The following is a 15,642-nucleotide window of genomic DNA, read 5'->3' as shown; positions in this document are numbered from 1 at the left end:
TTAGTAGTTTGAACATTACCATCATCTATGGCGTGCACTTGAGGTCGGGCAATGGCTGGTCGCGCTCTCCTTGATGTTTGAGCTTTTCTCTTTGATGTAGTTGCCATGCTCTCCAAGAACTCCCAATCATCATTCTCATAATTTGTACCAAAAGTCCCACCGGTAATGGACATCAAATCACGTGCATCTTCGGCACTCAACCCTTCGTGAAAGGCATTCATCAACTCCCACAATTCGATTCCATGGTTAAGGCAATTTTTAATCATCATATTGAAACGCTCAAATGCCTCGTGAAACATCTCACCATGTTGTTGTTGGAAACTTCTCAACCCCTTTCTTGCGTCGTTGGTCTTTTGGGCGGTGTAAAACTCATCCAAGAAAGTTTGTTGCATCTCCCCCCATGTATATATGGATGCCGAAGGCAAAGTGTAGAACCATTTTTTCGCCTTATCTTCCAAAGAAAATTGGAATAATACCAATTTAATATCATCGGCCGAGAACCCTTGACTCCCAAGAGTGTTACAAATCGAGTCATAAGCCTCTAAATGAAAGTAAGGCTCCTCCGTTGCTAATCCATTATACTTTGGTAAACTTTGTAAAGAGTTGGTCCTCGCTTCAAATGTTCGCCCTTGATCATTATGAGGAATGACTACCGGTGAAGGGTTTTGAGTGATTACCGGCCTAAAATGTGCTTCGATGCCCCTCACATTTTCTCTAAGGTGTCTCCTTGGTACACCGAATCTACCTCTTGGAGGAATAGGACCCATTGGCCTAGGTACTTGCCCTTGTGGTGCAATTGGTTGTTGAAACTGTTGTTGTCGCATCGGTGGGCGTTGAGGTGGTCTTTGAAATTGTGGTTGTACATTTTGTGGCCGAATTTGTTGTAATGGAATAGGATGTTGCATTGGTGGCCCTTGTGGTCTTGGCCGAATGTGTTGTGGTACGAGTTGTTGTTGTTGTGGCATTCCACCGACACTTGCCATCCCTTGAGATTGACTTTGCACATATCCGAATTCTCCTTGATCACCATAACCCCCGTAAGCATACCCATCCTCATCATAACCTTCAAACTCCTCAAATCCTTCATGATCGGAGTGTCGCACTCCGGTCAAAGATAATATTTATAAGCCCAAATTACCCTTAACAATGTGTTAGTGGTAGTAAGGGGTCAATCCACGAAGAGTATGTGGTTTGTGTATGGATTCGAATGAATTATAAACAATTGTCACAATTATGAAGCTTGCCAAATATTTTTGTATTTTTGTTTAGAAGAAAGATGTGAATTTGGACTACTAAAATTGAATTACTTAATTAACAATTACTACTTAACGATTGCAAGAAAAACGGTTGCTAGAACAATAATAATAAAAGGAATCACGCCCAGTTTCGGTAATTATTAACCTAGGATTTCTACAAGTTCTAGTTTCAACTCAAATGCATTTGATTAACGGATTTAGTGTACCGTGACTTAGGTGCTACTAACTATCAACGCTCCGAAGAACGGACAAAAAGACACTTTGTAATCAACACAAGTAAATCCTAACAATGACAATGTACAATTACATATCACCGTTTCGCAAAGTCATAACTTTTAACATCGCTCGACAATTCACGAATTCGTAACAAATGTAATACTATTGTCAAAAGTTTCAAAAACCAAATACAAATTGTCACTAAGTTAAAACAAGAACAATTCGAAACCCTAGAATTAACAACTACCTACACCGGGGTGAAACCGAGATGATTAGCCGCTCATGGTTGAAGAAGCTTGATCACCGGATGTTTGGAACACGGAAGGATTCATCTTTGAAGCTTGATTGGATGGAGCAATGATGGATGTTGAAGGTTTGGTGAAGAATAATGGGTGGAAGGATTGATGGTGATGATTAGGGTTTGTATCGATTCGTGATTGTGGATGATTCGGATTGATGATAATGATGATGATGATATGGGTAGGTGATAGATGGTGAATTAGGCTCCAAGAACAAGTTCAAAACTCTTCCAAAAGTGTAACTCCCGAATTGATGACCAACCACCCCCTTTCATTCGATTATTTGACCCAAATCATGCAATGGCCGCGCAATGATATCCGAGGGCCGTCGCCGACGGACTTCGTCACTGTCGGCGACGGTGTGTGATTTCTTGGAAATAGCCGACGGGCTATGTTGCTGCCTACGGACCAATATTGGTGACGGTCATATGTGCAAACCGTCGGCGACGGCCCCTATGGGCGTCGGCGACGGTGCCCAGATGTTGGGTTTTCTGTTTTTCGCGTTCCTTGCTTCCGGTTGACCCGTGTCGCTTCCCGGTGGTCCCGTTTTCGCTCCGATGACTCGTAAAGCTCCCGAAAAGCTCCTTAAACTCCGGTAGACCTGCAAAACACAATTCTAATCAAGAGTAGGCAATTCGAAACTAAAACTTGTGTAAAAACATCAAATTAAACAATTACAAGCACCGGTTTTCATCCACGTATCACATCCCCACACTTGTCTTTTGCTTGCCCTCAAGCAAATCTGTTTTTCACTTTCACGTGGGTCGCACAACGAATATACATCCCATTCCCGAGACAAAGGTTAAGGTCTAATGTCATGCTAAAGTTCAAACGCTTTGCCATATTCAATGTATTTAATGGTAACATGCTTTTAGATACACAAATGGTTACCCAAGATTAACCCGCCCGTAAAACTAACAACTCCTGCATATCCCTCACAATGTGCTCTCCACTCGGCTTAAAATTTGCTAACATGTATAATGTAGTAGCATTTCAACAATTAATTGCTCAAAACCAATTAGAACACGTACCCGCATAGGCTTGCAACTCAATCATTCTCCACTATCGAACACAAATACTAAGCACAAGTCAAAAGGTCTTTGAGGGGTTGTAACGGGGCTAGGCGAAGGGTAGGAAATAGGATATTTTTTAAAGTGGCTAAAGTGGTGAAAAATCGACTTTTTATTACAAAAGACTATCCTAAACAAAAGCAAACTATAAACATCCACTATGGGCAATAATCTTTCACCCTTAACGCTTCTTTTTGTGTTTTTCTTCAACAATTTTCAATTCTTTTTCACACATTTTTTTTTCGTAACAACTATACAAACTTAAGCTCCTATAATCGAATTTTCATCACACGGGTTTAAAAAGAAAAGGTTTAAGGTTTATGGGCTATAGGGTGGTCAAACGAAAGGTTTAGGCTCAAAATGGGCAACTAAGGAGTTTGTTCGGGTAAGGATAGAAAAATGGTTTAAAGAGAAAAAGGTTTACCTAATGCCTCAATCATTCTCGTGCTTGTATTTCGTCTATAGTCTCAAACGTATCAAAAGTTGCAAGTTCTACAATACGCGACTAACGGCCCACTCAAACAAAGAAACATGTAAATGTGAATCTATGATATATAAGTGGCTCAAACCTCACGTATAAGGGTATGATATGTGATATGCATTCATTTTTAGTTCCTTAGGCGAATTATTCCCAAAAAAACCACCCGCTAAATACCTGTTATGCTTATTAATTTGAACTTGACCATGACAAAAGACCAAATGGGTTGTGACATCCCTCGTTGACTTGGTTACTTGTGCTTTTGAGATTGCTTTGAAAACAAGACATTTTTGAAAATTTTTTTTGAAATTTTCCCCCATCCCCACACTTGAGGTAAACATTGTCCTCAATGTGTAGTGTTTAAATGAACGGGTCAAAATCGAAAATTTTTATTACTCCCCCATCCCCACACTTGAAGTACATATTGTCCTCAATGTGTAAGAACTAGAGTTTTAGCAACGCACAAGGGATGTGACACGACTAACCTTCCCAACTTTTCACCCCGGAAATTAAAATACAAATTACAATCCACTTATTCTAAACTACCAATCAAAGTAAAAAGAAACACATGCACCTGATTGTTATCGCTTGATGCTCATATCCTTCGTCTCTTCATAAAAGTGGTTGTCCCTTGAACCCGTTATACCTACAAATTCTAATCCTTGTGTAGAAGCACGCTTCTCACAACCATCAAAATTTGTTAGTTACTTAGTTCTACCATTTTTATGAACACATTACCAAGCCATGCATTATCTCACTTCGATTTTATGTGGAAAATATTTTACAACAACAATAAACCTAACTCACTTTCGTAGGAATCACGGTTGCATTTAGCTTATGCAACAAGCCCTTTTAAACCTCCCAATAGCTTGGGAGGACGAGAGGTCTCGTGAGGGTTATATAGGGAACACACCCACAAAGTTCATTTAACTAGGCAATAATTTAAATAATCAAAACGAGAAAAAAAAAGAAAATAAACTAATAATATACAACAACAACAACCAAAAACGTACCTCGCCTCTACCGCTGATATCTCTCATTAGGGTTCACTGGCGGGTTCGGCTGGTACGGATAACCAGTAAGGGCCTCAAACATATCCCTATAGTTATCCAGCGGGCTTGACTCTTGTTGGGGTGACGGCTGGTACGGCATCGGAACAAAACTCGAGCCGACTGCTTCGGGCCAGTGAGGGATTGGATCGGAGGGCCCTCGCGGATGAGGAAGGTTGGGGTAATCGGTCCACCCCGAATGTTCAGCATATGGAAGCCCGGCTTGATAATCTCGTTGATGGCGTTCTTGGTCATGGAGTACCTTGAAATTATTAATCGCCATCTGGTTGGAGAAAGCCATTGCCCCCCATCGGCGTTGGTCCAACTCTGCCTGTGCATTCCGGCGCCAAGCATCCTCTTCCTCCTACGCTTGTCTGCGGGCCCTTTCCTCTTGTTGCAGCTGTATCATGCGTTCCATTTGTGATTGTTGCATCGCATATTGCAGCTGCTGTTCCTCCAACTGTTTTTCCACCCTCTCTCGAAAGGATGATTGAAAACCCCATTGTTGTTGTGAGTACGCCCCTTGCGCCTCTTCCCATTCTTTCCGACTAGCATGGTACTCTCTTGCTTCACCAATACCCGCCGACACATTGTCGTAGATCGCTTGATCCCCACGGTTCCACAACCGATACGACGGTATTTGTCTTTGATTCACAAAATCTGCCACATTGGCAGAGATTTCCCTATGCTTTTTCCGGTACCTACGCCTCGGTCCCCGTGGACCGGAAGGATCAATGTCCTCCTCAACATCGGGCATCTCCTCATCGCCCCCTTCTTCCTCACCTTCTTCATCACCCTCTTTGTCGTTGAACCGATAACTATCCCCTTGCTCATCTTCAACCGTGTGCAAATGCCCAAAAGATTTCACGGTTATGTTCCAATGTCGCCTCATAGAGGCGAAGTTGAATTGATCAATGGGTTTGGATAACCATAGTGAGTCTTGAGGTAATGCATTTTGTTGGAGAATCATGGCGCTGATCAATCTTGGGTAAGGAATCATTTTGCGTTTAAACGATTCCCGTGTATCCCATGTGTTAATCATAACAATTTGACGCCACGAGAGCTTGGGCGTCCCATATAACAATGCATGCACCACCCGACAGTCGGGTGCCTTCACCGTTCCACGGTCTCCAAACCGTACCATAATGTTCTCCAAAGAGATACCTTGAAATATCTTTCCCATCAGAGACATAACTGCCCTTGCGTTACCTGCACCCCCAGAACCGGGTAATGTATCCTCCAAGAGAGTCACTGGGTCAGCATCATTTCTCTTGTTGTCCAAAAACTGATCATACCCATAATAATCATACGCGTCGACCCCAAGCGAGTCAAACCTCGCTATAGCATTCATGTGCTCGAAGGACATAACCATTTGATTTTTCCCAATGTTCCCAATCAACTTCCATCTATGAGCTGGTCTATCGGAGTGTTCAAAACGAAGAGTGGATAGCCACTCACAAACTGCCCCCAAGTATACCCGATTGGTGATGTCATCACACCAATCAATCACTCGCTCCCAACCGAGTTTCTCGAACCTTTGCACTATACCAATCTTCCTAAACTCTTCAACATCCACCGTACGTTCACAAACCGCCCTGTCGGGTACGGGTTTTGAAATGCCCGTAACCATTTTCATCTTCTACATCTTGGCTTCCAACCTCTTATTATTGTATCTAGAAAGAGCCTTTGTTTTCTCTTCCTTCCATTCCGAAGCCGACCCACTGTTCTTAGCCTCTTCCCAAGCCCAATCTCGTCTTTCAAGTTGACCATCGCCTTCTTCTACATTACTAAGTTGTTCCCAACGTCTTTGATATACCCCGGAGCCCGAACCGGCTCCCGAAGATGACCCTTGACCGGAGGTCTTTGCCTTCTTGCTCCCACGAAACATGGCTACAATCACAAGACAAAGATAACAACAATTAGTACATTCCAACCTTCAACAATCTCAAACTTTGAACATGATATGTAATGTTGAACTTTAATTCAATTTTAGATGTAAAATCGCCTTTTTAAACTTCCAAAGTCGCTCATTTTATCGTCTATATTGACTAACACGTTTAATCCTAAGATTTTTCAATAAAAAATCATGGTTCAACAATGTTCAACATCACTACTATGTTCAATCATGCCAAAATCTTAGTGTAATCACATCACTAAAACTAAGCATGCTCAAACCCCACCCAAATCAAGCAAACACCCTTGAATTCATGCTCAAACATCCTACATTATGATAAACAACCTACTCTTAAACAATAAGTCTAAAATTTCGGAAGAAATCACAACACATATGAAAATCATGCACAAATTGAGTGGAAATTCATACCTTTAGTGAAGATTGACAAGAATAACCAAAGAAAAGTGTAAAAACAAGAAGTTGGATGAACACTCTTTCAAACCCTAGAACACACGTCCAGAAATCTTGCAATCGAGCAAGAATTGGTGAATTTGGTTATGGGGGTTTTGTTCTTCTCTGAAAATCACTCAAGATAGACTCAAGAATCAAGCGATTTGGTTGCGATTTGAAGAAGTTATGAGAAGTAGAAGAATTAGGGTTCTTAGAGAGAAGTTGGGGAAGAAGATGAAGATGCAAGAGAGAGAATATGAAGTGGTTACTGATTTTGTGATGTTGTGAGATGTTTGATAAAGTTTTCCGGTCAATTATGTGGTGAAAAAGGGTTTCGGGTCAAGTTTATGTACCAATTAAGAGTTTGGGTGCAAATGTAAGCCACCAATAACGATTCAGCGTCGGCACGATATTGGGGCACCGTCGGCGACGGTGAAGGAGTCCGTCGCCGACGGTATGTGGATTCTCAACCTGAGCCGACGGCTTAACTTGCTGTCTACGGACAAAACCAGGCGACGGACAGTTTGGAGCACCGTGGCCGACGCCAGGGTCTACCGTCGGCGACGGTTCCCCTAAAGGCCACTTTTTATTTTTATTTTATTATTTTTTTTTATTTTATTTTTTTTTTGAAAAGAAAATTTTCGTTAACTTTTATTAAAGGGCTATGTACACTAGAAAATCCTAAAAATCATTAAAAATATTTTTGTGAATTTTTATAAGTTAAAATTTTTTCAAGACGGACATCGTTAATGGCCCTACCACCCCCCAAAAATTCGTGTATTGTCCTCAATACACATAAACAAGTCTAAAAAACATACTTTGTATCTTCATGACCCGTTCGTAATGTCTGGACTTCACACAATCAAGAAGGATTAGTAGGAATTGAAAACGATAATCCTCGAAACACCCAAACAATTAAACAAATATACATAACTTTACACAAAGTGTTACCGGTCCTTTTCATTCGACCTCGTAAACCGGGAAACTTACTACGAAGCTTACCGATTCCCCGGCAACGGCGCCAAAATTTGATCGGAGTGTCGCGCTCCGGTCAAAGATAATATTTATAAGCCCAAATTACCCTTAACAATGTGTTAGTGGTAGTAAGGGGTCGATCCACGAAGAGTATGTGGTTTGTGTATGGATTCGAATGAATTATAAACAATTGTCACAATTATGAAGCTTACCAAATATTTTTGTATTTTTGTTTAGAAGAAAGATGTGAATTTGGACTACTAAAATTGAATTACTTAATTAACAATTACTACTTAACGATTGCAAGAAAAACGGTTGCTAGAACAATAATAATAAAAGGAATCACGCCCGGTTTCGGTAATTATTAACCTAGGATTTCTACAAGTTCTAGTTTCAACTCAAATGCATTTGATTAACGGATTTAGTGTACCGTGACTTAGGTGCTACTAACTATCAACGCTCCGAAGAACGGACAAAAAGACACTTTGTAATCAACACAAGTAAATCCGAACAATGACAATGTACAATTACATATCACCGTTTCGCAAAGTCATAACTTTTAACATCGCTCGACAATTCACGAATTCGTAACAAATGTAATACTATTGTCAAAAGTTTCAAAAACCAAATACAAATTGTCACTAAGTTAAAACAAGAACAATTCGAAACCCTAGAATTAACAACTACCTACACCGGGGTGAAACCGAGATGATTAGCCACTCATGGTTGAAGAAGCTTGATCACCGGATGTTTGGAACACGGAAGGATTCATCTTTGAAGCTTGATTGGATGGAGCAATGATGGATGTTGAAGGTTTGGTGAAGAATAATGGGTGGAAGGATTGATGGTGATGATTAGGGTTTGTATCGATTCGTGATTGTGGATGATTCAGATTGATGATAATGATGATGATGATATGGGTAGGTGATAGATGGTGAATTAGGCTCCAAGAACAAGTTCAAAACTCTTCCAAAAGTGTAACTCCCGGATTGATGACCAACCACCCCCTTTCATTCGATTATTTGACCCAAATCATGCAACGGCCGCGCAGCGATATCCGAGGGCCGTCGCCGACGGACTTCATCACCGTCGGCGACGGTGTGTGATTTCTTGGAAATAGTCGACGGGCTATGTTGCTGCCTACGGACCAATATTGGCGACGGTCATATGTGCAAACCGTCGGCGACGGCCCCTATGGGCGTCGGCGACGGTGCCCAGATGTTGGGTTTTCTGTTTTTCGCGTTCCTTGCTTCCGGTTGACCCGTGTCGCTTCCCGGTGGTCCCGTTTTCGCTCCGATGACTCGTAAAGCTCCCGAAAAGCTCCTTAAACTCCGGTAGACCTGCAAAACACAATTCTAATCAAGAGTAGGCAATTCGAAACTAAAACTTGTGTAAAAACATCAAATTAAACAATTACAAGCACCAGTTTTCAACCACGTATCACTTCATCATACCCATCTCCTTGAACTCCCGACGATTGCCCAAATGGAAGGTTTGAATATTGAAAACCCGCTTGGTTCGATGGTCTAAATGTTGAAGTAGCATGGACAATGGTCGAAATTGGTGCTATGGTATGGCTTGAATATGACGGACCCGCACCCGGGAAGAAATGGGACAATGGTGGTATGGTAGTGGATGGGTTAAAGGTAATGGTTGGTTCTTCTTGGGTAGTAATGGGTTGTGTGGTGTTGGTTGGTGTAGTGTCATGAGGTGGAGTAGGAATTGTAGTGGAATTTGGTATAGTTGTGTTTGGTGATGGTTCTCGTAATAAAACCCTGTTTTGCCTTAGCGTTCTTTCGATTTCCGGATCAAATGACAATGGTGACGCTTTGTGAGAGCCTCTAGTATGCATGCACCTGTAGAACCTGCACACTAAACACACCAGTATAAACCCGAAAATAACAACGCAAAACTAACAAACTGACACACGTTGCGCACTACTCCCCGGCAACGGCGCCAATATTTGACGTGATGTCGTAGGTACACGCAAATTTAATCCCAAAAACAACTATAGATAGTGGTAAGAGGGTATCGAACTCAGGGAGTATGTGGAAAGTATGTCGATTATATAGCTTCGCAATTAAACTACAATTAAACTACAATTAACCTAATTTGCAGAAAATAAAGATCAGTGATTTAGATTGTTGTTTTAGAAAACTAAATTAATAACTAAGTGCAAATCAAAATTGGTTGTTTAACAGATTAGGAAAACAATGACCATCTTAGGATTCAGTTTCTTTAAACAATTGTGTGTAATTCCAACTAGAAAGAGTTACATAGACATAACTCGTGTATAGATAATTGAAGTGATAAAAGGAACAAAGTACTCGGATTATATAAACGCGAGGTTGTTTCCCGATGACCAATTAATCAATAACCAACCCTAACCCTTCCCGTGATATCTCGATTGCCAACGGCACCAAGAACGTATGATTGAGACTAGAAATTGCACTATCAATTAACACGCTACAAACAATTATGCATACACCATGATAAACAAGCAAACACAAGTTATCATTCTAGAAATTCAGGAATAAACACACAAAAGTTCAAGAGAAACCTGCACCTAAGATGATCACCGAAAGTTTTAGCCACACATAGCTTGGTGAATCATCATAACAAGCAATTCAATGTTCATACAAATCGAAAACACAAACCGAATGTTAGAAATTGTCTAAAACCAAGCCAAGATAGCCAAAATCGCCCCCAAAGTGTTCTCTAACCGACCAATGATGATGATAGCTGAAAAGACACCCCTAAACCGACTTAATGATGGCAGTTACACAATTGATCGCAGACTGCACCGTAACTTACGGCTCCACCGTAAGTTACGGTGGACATGAAATTGCTGCGGTACAAGTAAACTGTTTTACAGTGGGAATCAGGCTAAGATCAGGTCCACCGTAAATTATGGTGGGACCGTAAATTACGGTGGACAGCTGATTTGTCTTCTTCGTTTCATCTTTTGCTTCAAACTCAACCCGTTCAACTCCGAACCTTCCAAAGCTGCATTTTTCTTCACTTTAAGCCGCTAAACTGCACCTGAGACATGAGCAACAGTAGTTATCTAATTCGAGATAATTACACACTTAAATGAGGGATAAACTTGTCTTTTAACATCATAAAGTGTTGTCTAATGGACCACCCGTCAAGCACTGTGGTCAAACCTGCACCACTCATTACCAACTATTTTTGAGTTTTGATTTTTTATTTTTTGTGGTTTTTGATTGCGAGTCTTGTAATAGAATTGTTAGATCGAGTCACGTAGTATGAGAAAACGGAAAACAGTCATGAAATGGCCAGTCCACACGAACTGACCAGTTCATACGAACTGGGTGTACAAGTTCGTGCGAAGTGGACAGTGGCAGTTTCATGGGGACTGGATCTAGTATAAATAGGTGACTTGAGATTTCATTTGTAACACTCCTGATTCTGGTAGCGAAGCTCTGCCAAAGTATCTCCAGTCTGCAAAACGTTCTGAAATCAATACAAGAGATAGTTAAAGTGATTCTAGTGTGTATCCAGCTGAAATAACTCCGATACGTCTGATTCCGCCTTTCGTATTGGACGAGATCTCTTCTGAACGACTCATTTGGTCATCACAACGATCCTACACGTATATTTGTATTGATGCGTATAATCATATAAGCTTTGTAACATAAGTTATTTTCAGTAAGCTAAGCTGATTATCTGTTTCTGCGTATAATCATAAGCTGTGTAAATAGGAAATCCCAAACGCCATTTAGGTAACCAAATTCTAAGGGTATGTTTGGCATGGAGCTTTTAGGAGCTTCTATCTTTAAGCTTTTAAGAAAAAATTCATGCTCAATAAAAAACCTTGTTGGTTGAAGGAGTTTGAAACTTTTAGATTAGGAGCTTGAAGCTTTTGTTGAACTCTCATACAGCGTTTAGAAGGAGCTACAAGCTTTTAGGGAAAAAATGAACTATTTTAACCTCTAAAGATAATGAACTTTTTACTGCACAACTTTTTAATTTTTTTTCTAAAGATAAAAAAAATCAAATTCTTTGTTATCTTTTAAACAAATTCTATTCTTTTATTATATATACACGATCTTCGTATACTCTTGTTCCCATACCTTCTTCTTTGATCGTCCCCTTCATCATCAATTTTCTGGTACATTATCTCTTCCCTTACACGTGAAAATTTTGACTTTATCCGTTACTGGAACTTGTTGTGTGTATAAAGAATATCTTGGTTGATAATATACAATGTTTATTTGATTAGTTTCTATCCACACCGTTTCATATATATTGCATAAAGTGAATTTCAATTAGTTGTTTGATTTGCATTTAATTCATCTTTAGTTTATTAGTAATAATATAATGAAACACAAATTGACCTATCTAGATTAGATTGTTTGAAATTAATTTAACTACTATATTAAATTGTAAACAATATTCAAGTTGCAAGATGGACTCTAAAAAGGATAAAGAGAAAAGAGAAAGTTGGACAAAAGAAACGGTATTAGAATTATGTCGGTTCTTAAACAAATATATCACCAAACATGGTCGAACTTCCCCATTCAAATGGGTTTCTCTTCAGCCAGAGTTTGAAAAGATTATAAATCATAAATTCGTTAGTGACAAAGCTATGAAGAACAAGTATGGCAGTATGAGAAAAGAGTACAACATTTGGAAGTCACTTAAGAACGGAGAGACTGGTCTAGGTTGGAATGAAAGTACCAAGCAACTTAATTGTCCAGATGAATGGTGGAAAAGAAAAATTCAGATGACATAATATAACTCATTTAAAATTTAAATACTTCATAATTAATAAATAATGATAACTAAAGATTCACCATTTTGTTGTGTAGGAAAACTCAAAAGTTCTAGCAGTTCAAAATAATCAACCATCTATATAACTACAAGAGGAGTGAGATCAGTTATTTGGAGATGCAGTTGCTAGTGGGGAAAATTGTGTGGCACCCTCTATGGATCCAACTACATTCATGAGGTACATGTTGAGAATTTTGAGGATGACAACATTGAGCGAGGTGATAATTTCTTCGGTGATACACTTCTAATCTAGAAAACTTGGAAACTCAAGAAAATAATTTCTTCGGTGAATGGTTGAATGAAGTAAGAGAACATGTTGGATCTACACCAAGCCCAAGTGAGGTTGCAAAAAATTTTGAGAAGTCTACTAAAGTAAACACTAAGTCTAAACCAGTTAAAATGAAACGCAAAGGGAGAGACTCATTGGGAGCTTCAATGTTTAAAGAATATTTAACTCAAAGTAATATGAATCAACAACGTGCTCTAGAAATATTAGAATCAGATTCTTCCAAACTCAGTCAAAGTACTAAGTTTAGTATTGAAGCTGCTATGGGTGTGCTTAACCGGATGATAGATGCATGATTAATGAGAGAAGATGAGGAGTTGTGGTTCTTTGCAATGGATTTATTTGAAGACCCTGTGAAAAGAGAAATGTTTATAAATGTGCAACATGATCATATTAGGTTAGCGTGGCTGCAACGAAAGCAAAGGCTCATCGACTAAAGTTTTATTTGAGGACATGTTACGAAGGCATTATTGTTTCTATTTGTTTGAACTTTTATTGCTTTTGGATTGATTTATTGTTTTTTACAATGTTTAGTGACATGACTATATTGGAAGTTATTTGATTTCTTTTTATTTTAACTTTTATTTATTCAAGAATATTATTTACGTCTTTATATGTTAAGCTATTTATCCGTTTATATTTTAGCTATTTGCGTGTTTATATGTTAAGCTGATATTGAGTTTATTACTAGGGTTATTGTGAATAATGAAACAAACAAGAAGAAGCACAAATTGCATTGTTATAATTTTTTGTTGGATTCAACCTATACATGTGATCTAGCTGCATACTATTATAAGCATATATACAAGGAACCATGTTTGACATCACCTCAAATGGGGTTTTTATGGTACAATTTTTATAGAAAATAATGTCGTATGAAAGAGTTATTAACATTTAAAAAACGGAGGAGAATTGGAGGACGGAGGAACGTCATTCGACGTCGGTCATGAACGAGCGGTTGTGAACGAACGGTCGCGTTCGACAACGGTCGGAACTGAACCGACACCAGCGACATAAAAATAATGCATCAAGACATATGTAAACATCTTTGTATTGTATTGTACACATTAAATCACATCAATATGAGGGTACGACAAATATATTGGGGTGCATGTAGCTGATGCCTTTAAGTATATATAAAAATTAAAACTTATATACAATATTTTCAAAACCACACCCACAAATATGGAACTGACCATCTAATTGGCCACCTCATCACACCAATTTTAAAAACCATGCTATCATAAATTATTATGTTTGTAAATAAAGTGTTTGTGTTTGTATATATACATAAAACTAAACAAAAATAAAGAGTAAATTGCCATTTTAGTCGGGGAGTTTTGGTCCAAATTGCCATTTTAGTCCAAATAGTTTTTTTCTCCTTTGGGTCCCTGACTTTTCTATTTTCTTGCCATTTTGATCACATTGCCTAACTCAGTCTAAAGATCTGGTTATCACCAGGGGTATTTTTGGCATAACTGTTGTGTAGTGATAACCAGGGGTAGTTTACAACATAATTTATATACCTCATAATAATTTAATGCCAAAAATACCCCTGATCATAACCTGGTTTTTAGACTAAGTTAGACAATGTGATCAAAATGACAAGAAAATGGAAAAGTCAGGGACCCATAGAAGAAAAAAAACTATTTAGACTAAAATAACAATTTGGACAAAAACTCAAGGACTAAAATGGCAATTTACTCAAAAATAAATAAAGAGACTTAAGTAGTAAATGTGTATAAGATTTTGAAAGAAAAAGTTTTACAAAATAAAATAAGAGTAAACTGCCATTTTGGTCCCTGTGGTTTGGGCACTTTTGCCATTTTAGTCCAAATATCAAACTTTTTACATCTGGGTCCCGGTGGTTTCACTTTTGTTGCCATTTCAGTCCAAAATCCAAAAACCCTCTATTTTGACTGTTGAAAGCTGATTATTTTATCCTTTAGTGCAGGGGCATTTTGGTCATTCTGATTTACTCTTCTAATAATTTAAAACAAAATTAATTATATATTATATATTAAATATATAACTCTCTCTCTCTCTAAAATATAGATAAACTCCCATCTTCTTCTCTGCAAACCACATACACCACACCCTTTGCCACTCTCCTTCTCCGATAACTACACACCCACACCCAAATCAGACCAGTAGGGGCGGCATGGTAACGAAATCGGGGGAGGAGAAAGAGAGAGAGAGAACCGGCGGAGCAGGTGAAGGAGGTGGTGGTTCTCCGATAACCACACACCCACACCCAAATCAGACCTAGCACCAAGGAGGAACTACGACGGCGACATAGATCTCCGACAGTGGTGGAATGTTGTTTGAAGAGACAGATGAGCGAATTTATGAGGATAGCGGTAGGGTCTATAGTGTTTGCCCAGTCTTTTTTGGGTGGAGGTGCTCACCGGATTGAGTTGCAGGTTCATCGGAAACCATTTTGGTCACCGGTTGGTGTGGCAGTTGTGGAGGTGGAGGAGATGGTGTTGTGATGTAAGAGAGAGAGAGAGAAAGGGGGCGGTGGTTGCAGGGGGCGCGAGAGGGTGGTGGTCGGTGGTGGTGTGGTGCTTGGCGGCGAGAGGGGGGTGGTGGTGGTGCTTGGCGAGATGGTGATGACGTGTCGTTTGTTGATTTTGTTAAGAAATCGAATCGGATTCAAGTTACATTAGGTAATTTATCTTGTGTTTTTTGTCTATTTGTTTTTGTTTTTACTACATCTGCTATGATTTATGCAAGGTTACTTGAATCTGTGTTGGATTGGTTTTTGTTACTGAACTAGGGTTTTCAAAGTTTAAACTGTGCATTATCTGATTTGTGTCTTTGTAATGCCTTAAAATCTTTGTGAATTTTGATTAAGATCTTGAGGTTTTTC

General features: G+C 39.2%; 1 non-coding gene across 1 annotated transcript; it reads left to right on the top strand.

Annotated features, from left to right (window-relative positions):
* Positions 1–237: 237 nt before the first annotated feature.
* LOC118491031 lies at positions 238–343 on the top strand. Its single transcript, XR_004890256.1, has one exon. It is a non-coding gene; the product is annotated as a small nucleolar RNA R71 (small nucleolar RNA).
* The last annotated feature ends 15,299 nt before the right edge of the window (positions 344–15,642 follow it).

This window comes from Helianthus annuus, chromosome 3, assembly GCF_002127325.2.
Source record: "Helianthus annuus cultivar XRQ/B chromosome 3, HanXRQr2.0-SUNRISE, whole genome shotgun sequence".
NCBI classification, from domain to species: domain Eukaryota; kingdom Viridiplantae; phylum Streptophyta; class Magnoliopsida; order Asterales; family Asteraceae; genus Helianthus; species Helianthus annuus.
The sequence above is the reverse complement of the archived record's forward strand: the minus strand, read 5'-3'. Positions and strand labels throughout refer to the sequence as shown.